The sequence below is a fragment of the Hyperolius riggenbachi genome, chromosome 1, assembly GCF_040937935.1.
Source record: "Hyperolius riggenbachi isolate aHypRig1 chromosome 1, aHypRig1.pri, whole genome shotgun sequence".
Classification (NCBI taxonomy): Eukaryota; Metazoa; Chordata; class Amphibia; order Anura; family Hyperoliidae; genus Hyperolius; species Hyperolius riggenbachi.
In genome coordinates this window covers 487,310,509-487,321,448 of record NC_090646.1, presented here as the reverse complement: position 1 = coordinate 487,321,448, position 10,940 = coordinate 487,310,509, and the positions used below count along the sequence as shown (strand labels likewise).

Genomic DNA, 10,940 nt, shown 5'->3' with positions numbered 1-10,940 from the left:
GGTGAAATAATCCCTGAAGCGGTCATGAGACTTTTGGAACGAGGTCTAGGTTTTTGTCCACCACAACAACTCGATCGGTTTGAATTTATCGTTGATCTGCATTTGTTTTGCAGAAAACTTTTTTTCCAATCTACGTTGCGTAATAGAGTGGTATCTAGACCTTTGATAACATTACCCCCTTTGACACAAAAAGATTAGGAGGCTTTGGAAGATCTTAATTTTTTGTTATCTGAAAATGGTGAGGCTTATTTTGAGGATGATGCTGATGCTAGTGGGGGTGCACCCCCTGTTGCCCTGGATCCTAGGTATACTATGATTAATAAACAATTTTATAATCGTTCAAGTCTTTTTCCACCCATATCAAGTAACATGGGCCTACGCTGTTTCATCAGGGCTGTGGAAAGAGATATTGCCAGTCTTGAGATAGGAGATGAGGGAATGTCGAATTTGGGGCAGGATAAGTGTGAGGCTCTGGGCACAATTTCTAGACGACGTGATTGGAAGGTAAAGCCCTTCAACAAGGGGTGCAATGTCGTCATCATGTCTACTGTAGACTACAGGGCCATGTGCCTAGACTTTCTGGACCAAGGGGAGTGCTATACGAGGGTCTCGGCATCGAGGGTTGACTACTGTCAACCTAAACTTTTTCTCATCATAGATACTGCATTGAGGAAAAATATAATTGATGAGAATATTGCACAGTATCTGAAGGTGTAAGACCCTGTACTACCGACTTTCTATGCACTTCCAAAAGTGCACAAACGCCTTACAAATCCACCTGGATGCCCGATTGTATTGGGAAGGGGCTCTTTAACTGAAAGGGCTAATATATATGTGGACAAACACTTGCAGCCGCATGTGCAGGGTCTCCCATCGTATATCAAAGATACTACACATCTTTTATGTATCCTTGATGGTATACAAGTCCCGGCTGGGACTCTATTGGTTTCCCTTGATGTCGAGTCGCTCTATTCCAGCATTCCCCATGGTCCCGGTGTTCAGGCAGTGGCCAACTTCCTTTGTGAATTGGGGGTACAGGATGCTGCGCACAATTCTTTTCTGTTACAACTATTGGATTTTTTGTTAAATAATAAAATTTTTGCATTTGATGGCCAAAGGTTACTCCAGGTGCAGGGCGCGGCGATGGGGACGACATGTGCCCCGTCGTATGCAAACCTGTACCCGGGGGTCTGGGAGCATGATATTTTTTTGGACGATGACTTGTCGGTATACCTGTGCCATATTTTGGTGTGGCACAGGTACATAGACGACATCTTGGTGTTGTAATAAAAATGTTTATTTTCTTTGTAATTGATCCCCCCCCCCCCCCCCCCGAGATCCAATCCCTGTGAGTGTCTCTCATAGGCATCAGCCTATGAGAGGGATCAGATTGTGAGCCTCTCCTGGGGACAGCTCAGTGACGGAGCTGTCCTCCGTACAGCATTCTCCAATCACTTTTTTATTTACAGCCTGCCAGCACTGACTGCGGCTGGCTGGCTGTTTACAGAGTGTACTGAGCACATTCCCCGCTAATCTCAGCCCCCAGGACTTGACACCACTCGGCATTAGACTGTCCTGGGGAGCCACTCTGAGGCCTCCAATTGGCGTTAGGCAGTCGCAGAGTGGTTAACAGTGTCTGTGAAGCATACCTTTCATTGACTGTATGCTTCACTGTATACGACACAACGTGCAGATAATGTACAGTGCCGCTTTCCCGATCCATTGCATTCTTGCTGGCACAGGAAACACATCAACCACTGTGAACATAGCCTCACTGTCTCTACATTGCTGAGCTGTGAGCAGTTCAGGTTGTCTGACAAAACTCATACAAACATGTATGAAACTATACTTTTGTTAATAAAGTCCATGAATATAGTGTGGTGTTGCTCTAGATTTCTTATTGTTTTGTTTCTTTTTTTTTAGTATGCTGCCATGGAGAAACACCAGGAAAGGAAAATTACCGAAGGTGAGTATACAATTTTGCAATCTCCCTGGTGTTTTCCATGGCAGCATACTAATGGAAAAAAGTCCTGCCCACTATTATGCTGCCATGGAGAAACACCAGGAAAGGAAAATTACCGAAGGTGAGTATACAATTTTCCAATTGCTGTCTGCAGCCTGCTAAAAATGTCATAAACTGACAGTGTGCTCAAAGTGCTCTGAAATCATAGAAAAAGTACTCTATTCTCCAAAGTGCTGTGGCCATGAGACTGAAAATTACCACTTTGATAGAGGAAGAGGACTAATCAGCTGCACAGGACAGAAGTATTTGTTAACAACTGGACCAATCCAGTGCCCTACAGCAAATGTCGAAACTCCTATCAGTTTCTGTAACAAGTAGAGTGTTTTTTTGTTTTATAGGCACATGCCAAAAACAAACACAAAAAAACCAAGCAATCTTAAAGAGAACCCGAGGTGGGTTTGAAGAATATTATCTACATACAGAGGCTGGATCTGCCTATACAGCCCAGCCTCTGTTGCTATCCCAAACCCCACTAAGGTCCCCCTGCACTCTGCAATCCCTCATAAATCACAGCCACGCTGCTGACAAACAGCTTGTCAGAGCTGGCTGTGTTTATCTCTATAGTGTCAGTCTGCTGCTCTCCCCGCCTCCTGCAGAACTCCGGTCCCCGCCTGCATCCCTTACCTCCCTGCTGATTGGAGGGAAGGGACGGGGGGCAGGGACCGGAGCTATGCAGGAGGCGGGGAAGCAGCTGAGACTGACACTACAGATGTAAACACAGCCTCACAGCACGGCTGTGATTTATGAGGGATTGCAGAGTGCAGGGGGACCTTAGTGGGGTTTGGGATAGCAACAGAGGCTGGACTGTATAGGCAGATCCAGCCTCTGTATGCAGATAACATTCTTTAAACACACCTCAGGTTCTCTTTAAATAATTTTTACAATTTTTACCATTGATCCTTACAAATTAAATGTATTTCTATTAACGTAAAGAAATTTAGTTCCTGAGATTTTAAATGTTCCAGAAATTCATGTGTAAAATGCAGTGACTAGTAATTGTGCTGTATGTGTCATGTAAATGTCAGTTCAGTGCTGAAGCAGACTGCTGTTGGACTGCATTTAGCTGACCCTTAGGGTGTCCCTTCTAAGCAGCTATGCAGTCTATGCAGTTAAATCTGTCAAAGTCAAATACTTAAATAGCTGTTGGTGTGTCAATATTCTTGATTTAAGCAAATATGTTGATTAATGAAGACAGGTGCAAAGAAAACAAAAGTTGATATGAGGCACTGGCAAAGTGCAACCAGTCAAAAACCTTGATTAATGTAACAAAATAAAACCTGATTGGCTGCTCCACTGCTCCCTTTTTCACCTTTGTGAAGTATCCAGTAGCAGCATCCTTCTAATGATGTTTGTATTGTGACACGGGGATAGGTAGCAGGTGTTTTGCCTTCTGGGACCAGCACGGTGCAAGCAAGTTTGATACAAAACAGTCTTTATCTTTCACCAACACCAAGTTTATTTGTGCTGCGCAGGCTATTTACAAATATTTACAATTTGTACAGAAAACAAAACATTAAAACACCTTGCCACTTTGTGGGCTCTAACTAGGGATGGGCGGAAATGCCCACTTCCGATTCTGCGGAAATTTCCGATTACCGCCAATGCCGATTACCAATTCTGCAGATTTCCGAGTTCTGAGGAGTCTTTTTTTTTGTCATTTTTTTTCTGCATTCTCTAATTGGCCAAATATTTTTGAGTTGACTCGGAAGTAAAGGACCAATCAGAAAATGCAGAATTTTATCACAGTAATAAGAATACCACAGAGATTTTAGGCTAATCACAAGACCCAGGAATTCTCTGTAGTATCAGTCGTGTGATTGGTCCAAAAGTACCACAAAAACACCTGATCTGAAGCATGGTCCCCTGTATTGGAAGACAGGAAAGTTAGTGGTTGGGGCCCCCCAGAACTCTGGGCCCCCTATTATCAAAGGTACTGCTCCTCGCTAGTTACTCGCCTGTCCTGACCTTCAAGTGCCTTTTGATCCTATCACTGGTGGAAGACGTGGACTTCCCTAGGTGTGGAGTCTAAGTAGTCTCCACAGTCTAGCAATGGACGATGGGCTATATTGCAGCAAGTGGCTACCAGGTGGCAAAGAACAGAGTTACCCCACTGGAAAAGAAAATAAACCACAACATGGCAAACCTTGCAGTATGCAAAAAGAGAAGCAAAACAGAGTAAAGATCACATACTGAGGCCAGGGCAAGGAGGTTTGTAGGTCACGGGCCAAGGTCAGGATTGGCAGCTGGAAAAGCAAGGTCAAGGTTACAGGTAAAGCTCAGGAACATGAACTCGCAGGGACAAGGTCACAGGTTGAAGTCTAGACTGACAGCTGTCAGAGCATAATCAGTAACACAAACAAGAGTTGTGTAGAGCAAACATCACTGAGTACACTAATCAGGGCTTAAATAGCCTGGCACCAATCCTTTAGCTGTGCATCCGACTGGGTGAAAATTCAGTGACCTGCCTCGCATGCGTGCATGAGGGCACACTGGAGAAAGTGGCAGAGCAGATGGTTACGCTGTCCAGAAGGAGACAGAATGCCCAGGACAGGAGAGCAGAGGGGTTGCTGGAGGCCCCAAACCAGGGTAGGAGGGTATCCTAAAGTAGCGATGCAACGTTTCATTAACTTTAGTGGAGCCCTGGATCAGAAGTAGTGAAAGTCCTATGCAATCACAGAACTGTATGGTCTCCTGTCCCTTGGGAAGGCTACATAGTTATGAGATACATCATATTCCCTTATGTAAGGAGAAACTGTTACATTTATAGAAAATACCAAGTAATCTCTAAGGCCTCTTTTCCACAGGCAGCTAAAGGCGGTGAATACACCACCTGTAAGCTGCTGCTGTTCACCAGCCAGGCGATTGGTAATACTTGGTACGGGTGGTGGACAGGCAATAGAGTTCCATCTGGGTTGCCATCCTCAGATGCGACATGAGACCAGTTTTGGCAGCCGGGTAATGCCACCACGTAAAAGGCATGGCGCTACCAAATGCTACCATTTTGCTGCAATGTAATTGTAGCCGTAAGGTACTTCAGTTCAGCCGCCTGTAGAAAAGAGGCCTTATCCATGCAAGGCTATACTTGCACAGACTCGTCCATATTTCTTACTTGGGAATCAGACACATGTAACCCTGGTCTTACAGGGTGCTCTCTTGCTGTTGAGGTCTTCCCACTGTTGATATACCTGTTATACATGTTCCCCTATGCGTAGTACGGGCTGAACACATTCAGTAACAAAAAAGATAACTTATTGCTGATGTTAGGTGTCCCATTTCCTGCTCGTTATTAGGATGAGTTTAAGCACGTCATCAGCAGTTATCTTCATGCATTCCCGCATGACCTCTTTTGCCATAGACACAAAACACTCTGTTACATGCAGGTCATAAACTGGTTGATTTTTTTTATTTTTTTTACAAAAGTATTTCATTGTATGACTAAAGCAGACCATAAAATAACTACCGGATCACCTGATAATGGAGAAACCAGTGCTGCAATGACTAAATGTATTAATGTTGGTGTCTCTAAATGCTGACTGGATGAAACTAAAAACAGATGCACAATGATTTATAAAAACCCATTTGAAGGCACAGTTCTAAATAAATCATCTTGTATCTTTTTAAGCAATGAACAAATATTAACTTTTTGTGCAACTTTTCTGAACTAAAGATCCTGTTTTAAACATATGGTTAGATGTTCTGAAGCAGAGTAAATATAGACCATTACTCATTCCACAAGTCTTTATTGCTGCCAGTGTTACATAATCCTCGATTTCGAGGCAACGGAGTGCCTCTTTATCAAGGAATACAAATGCAGAACATGTGCACCAGGGAGAGCCTGGATTCATTGGCACAGATGAGCGTCAGCAGCAGGAATGTATCATCTGTGCACACAGATTGGGCTCCTCTGTGCCAACAGATCCAGACTTTCCCTGGTGTGCACGTTCTGCATTTGTGCTCCTTGATAAAGAGGCACTTTGTTGCCTTGAAACATTGAATTATGTAACATTAGCAGCAATAAAGACTTGCTGAATTATGGAGTGATCGTCTATTACTACTCTGTATGCCTTGGTTGATCTACTGACCACGACCCACATTACCTCAGGGCACTTTCCAGATAGTGTACACCTACTACTACTAGGTGTTTTGAAGCATTGTAGCTGAAGGAATCAATATTGGATTTTGTCTTAAAAAATTGAGACCTGATGACCAAAAACATTTGTGATAGGAGATTGGGTGACTGCTTCATCACTTGCCTTCGCTATAGTTCTTTGCATACACTTTGAGTATGTGAAACAAACTGAAATCTTTAATGTGAAGTGTGTTTAGATGAGTGAAATGAGCAAAATTGTCGCTGGCGTGGTACAGTTAAAGGTGTCCACACACGATACAATAAAATGATCCGATTTTACGGCAATTCGATGAATATGATCGGATGTCCCGAAAAAAATCAAAAGCTTTTTTTCATTTGACTAAAAAAATCGGATCGATTTCCAGGTTTTTTTCAGTTTTTCTTCAGTTTTTCTAAAAATTGTATGGTGTGTATTAGATTGTCAATTTATTAATGTATACACCCTAGCAATTTTCTCAGTTTCCAATCATTTTTGAAATGTTACAATCAGTCAGAAAAATGTATTGCTATTCTTGAATTGAACAGATATTTTTTTAAAAACTGTATGGTGTGTGGCCACCTTGAGGGTTCTTCTTAACTTCTGTGTCCCAGTTAAGGAATTTGTCCAATAAAACCCAGGCTGGTACTGTATTGGACCGCTTATGCTGTTTTCTTCACAAGTTCTTGGTTCTGGCCTGCTGCAGTGGACCAAGGAGATACTCCCAATGGAACTTTATTCTGCTCTCCATTTTTACACTTTCCATGTCATATGTTACTGGACAAATACCACACCCATGATCCTGTGTCTCGGAATTACTGTGCTTATCTGCCTTTTGGTCACTGTGTTCAGCTTCCCAAGCAAGGTGGACTTTACTTCTTGTCATGGTCTTCTCTTTGTACTTGTAATGCTGTTGCTCTCCAGTGGTCTCTTTCTTGTCATCCTTATCCCCTTCCAATATGTGCCATGGCTTCATGCAATCTATGCAGCACTAGGCGCTGAAGTATTCACCCTGTTCTTGGCATACGACGTACACATATTGATAGGAAGCTGGAAATACACCGGTAGACAATGTTAGGTATTGCACACCTCAGCTCCAATGGGCTAGTATAGAGCAGTAAACACTAAATGGATGCTGTGTCACAATGAACTAAATCAATATAATACAATAAGACACGCACATCATGCTTTAGAATACAAATTAAGTATGTATATATTCTTGTTTAAGTATCAAGGTTTATTGGTAACCTGATTACATACCAATTATATATACAAATGTACAAGAGCTCAAACATGGGTGTAATTAACTGAACAATGATCACATGCAAAAATATGCAGCTAACAGGAGATACAATATGCAATACATTGGAAATGCACAACCAAAATTGCAAGGGGGCATTTGAGCAGGAAAGTCCAGTATTGCACACAACACTGATCAGAGTCCAGGTGCAGGGAGGGGATAAAACCCTCTCAGTTATGCAGGTTATGTAGAAAGCATATACAGTAGATGCAACCAGCAACCAATATGAGATGAGGCACTGTCTCGCTCAAAGTTACCCAGACATCGGCGTTTCAGAAGACTCCCTTAATAATGGGTGTAGCAGAAGAGCGGCGACCACAGTGATGTGTTAGAGTGGCAATATACCGTCAGTCCTGAACAGTATATCTTCAGAGCCCTCAACATATCTCTGGATATAATCTACATCTCATTTTTGCTCCATTAACGTTTGGCCATTAAAAAAAAAAGTTTTCTGATCACCACTTCCTTTTATAGTTTGAATATCCTGCAACCAGTTAAACATACCAGACACTTTGTATATACATACACACACACACACGCATTCTTGGCTTGGCTGCCTAAACCAAGGCTGACCTACTTATATTACTCTGCTATCATTTGGAGGGTATTCATTATGTTGTAATGGATACAAAATCTGTGTACAGATACTTTGTTATACAGTATGTTACTAATGGTGTTCTGAATAAAGCAAGAGGGAAGGTAGAAATAAGGTCTTGGATAAAACTATGCATAGGAATGCAATACAAATAGCCAGGGTGCATATTGCTGATGCCTGGTGAACCTTCACTGCTGCCAGCTCCTTATTTGGTCTGCCAGAATTTGCTACCACTGATATGATGACTGCTTTACCTCACAGAGACTTGTGAATTCTACTTCCAGTTACAAACTCCATTCACTTCACAGAGAGTGGAGAATAGGAGATGGACACTTCAGTGCCAACAAGGATATAACCTGTGTATTGTGCCAATAAAGCTTTAATGACATCACACCTTTCATGGCTGTGCAGAGGAGAAGGCAAATGGGTATACAGTACCGCAGGTTGGTAATCTAATGCCAGTTACATCCATGGGTCGGCAGTGTACCAGCTGTTCTTGTGGAATTGCCTAGTATTTATGGGTGATGACTCATCAAGCCTACAATCTAAAAAGTAGGAAAACACATACTTAAAGTGAACCCAGGTGAAAATACACTGTAAAATATATTAGTTTCATAAGCAAATTCAGGGTGGGGGGGGGGTGGGGGGGATTCCAGCTGCCCAGAATCCCCCCTCAGACCAGGGCTGGTGCAGTGTCTGGAGAAAGGCATAAGTTGAGACACCAGAATGTCTGCAGGCATCCTGCAGCTCAGAGCACAGTACTGCTGCCTACACTATGTGCAGCCCCACCCCCTTTCTTTCCTGGCTACAGCTGACTTTGCATGTAGCAGCAGTGTGTGTACAGAGCATGGAACAGCTTTGGGGAACTTAACCACTTGAGGACCGTGGGCTTTACCCCCCCTTAAGGACCAGGCACTTTTTTTCCACTAAGACCACTGCAGCTTTGATTGATTGAATGATTTTTTTAACTTTCTGTGCTGACATTTTTCAAATAAAGTAAAATTTCTGTATACATGCAGCGCAAAAAATGTGGACAAACATGTTTTTGATTAAAAAAAACCCATTCAGTGTATATTTATTGGTTTGGGTAAAAGTTATAGCGTTTACAAACTATGGTGCAAAAAGTGAATTTTCCCATTTTCCAGCATCTCTGCCTTTTCTGACCACCTGTCATGTTTCATGAGGGGCTAGAATACTAGGATAGTATAAATACCCCCCAAATGACCCCATTTTGAAAAGAAGACATCCCAAAGTATTCACTGAGAGGCATAGTGAGTTCATAGAAGATATTATTTTTTGTCACAAGTAAGCGGAAAATGACACTTTGTGACAAAAAAAAAAGAAAAAAAAAAGTTTCCATTTCTTCTAACTTGCGACAAAAAAAAAAAAAAGAAATCTGCCACGGACTCACCATGCCCCTCTCTGAATACCTTGAAGTGTCTTTTTTCCAAAATGGGGTCATTTGTGGGGTGTGTTTACTGTCCTCGCATTTTGGGGGGTGCTAATTTGTAAGCACCCCTGTAAAGCCTAAAGGTGCTCATTGGACTTTGGGCCCCTTAGCGCAGTTAGGCTGCAAAAAAGTGCCACACATGTGGTATTGCCGTACTCAGTAGAAGTAGTATAATGTGTTTTGGGGTGTATTTTTACACATACCGATGCTGGGTGGGAGAAATATCTCTGTAAATGACAATTTTTTAATTTTTTTTACACACAATTGTCCATTTACAGAGATCTTTCTCCCACTCAGCATGGGTATGTGTAAAAATACACCCCAAAACACATTATACTACTTCTCCTGAGTACGGCGATACCACATGTGTAGCACTTTTTTGCACCTTAACTGCGCTAAGGGGCCCAAAGTTCAATGAGTACCTTTAGGATTTCACAGGTCATTTTGAGAAATTTCGTTTCAAGACTACTCCTCATGGTTTAGGGCCCCTAAAATGCCAGGACAGTATAGGAACCCCACAAATGACCCCATTTTAGAAAGAAGACACCCCAAGGTATTCTGTTAGTAGTACGGTGAGTTCATAGAAGATTTTATTTTTTGTCACAAGTTAGCGGAAAATGACACTTTGTGAAAAAAAACAATAAAAATCAATTTTCGCTAACTTGTGACAAAAAATAAAATCTTCTATGAACTCACCGTACTACTAACAGAATACCTTGGGGTGTCTTCTTTCTAAAATGGAGTCATTTGTGGGGTTCCTATACTGTCCTGGCATTTTAGGGGCCCTAAACCGTGAGGAGTAGTCTTGAAACAAAATTTCTCAAAATGACCTGTGAAATCCTAAAGGTACTCATTGGACTTTGGGCCCCTTAGCGCAGTTAGGGTGCAAAAAAGTGCCACACATGTGGTATCGCCGTACTCGGGAAAAGTAGTACAATGTGTTTTGGGGTGTATTTTTACACATACCCATGCTGGGTGGGAGAAATAACTCTGTAAATGGACAATTGTGTGTAAAAAAATCAAAAGATTGTCATTTACAGAGGTATTTCTCCCACCCAGCATGGTTATGTGTAAAAATACACCCCAAAACACATTATACTACTTCTCCCGAGTACGGCGATACCACATGTGTGGCACTTTTTTGCACCCTAACTGCGCTAAGGGGCCCAAAGTCCAATGAGTACCTTTAGGATTTCACAGGTCATTTTTGTTTCAAGACTACTCCTCACGGTTTAGGGCTCCTAAAATGCCAGGGCAGTGTAGGAACCCCACTAATGACCCCATTTTAGAAAGAAGACACCCCAAGGTATTCCGTTAGGAGTATGGTGTGTTCATAGAAGTTTTTATTTTTTTGTCACAAGTTAGCGGAAATTGATTTTAATTGTTTTTTTTTTCACAAAGTGTCATTTTCCGCTAACTTGTGACAAAAAATAAAATCATCTATGAACTCACCATACTCCTAACGG

General features: G+C 42.1%; 1 pseudogene; it reads left to right on the top strand.

Annotated features, from left to right (window-relative positions):
* The first annotated feature begins 369 nt into the window (after window positions 1-369).
* LOC137531946 (protein lifeguard 2-like) lies at window positions 370-7,853 on the top strand (annotated as a pseudogene).
* The last annotated feature ends 3,087 nt before the right edge of the window (window positions 7,854-10,940 follow it).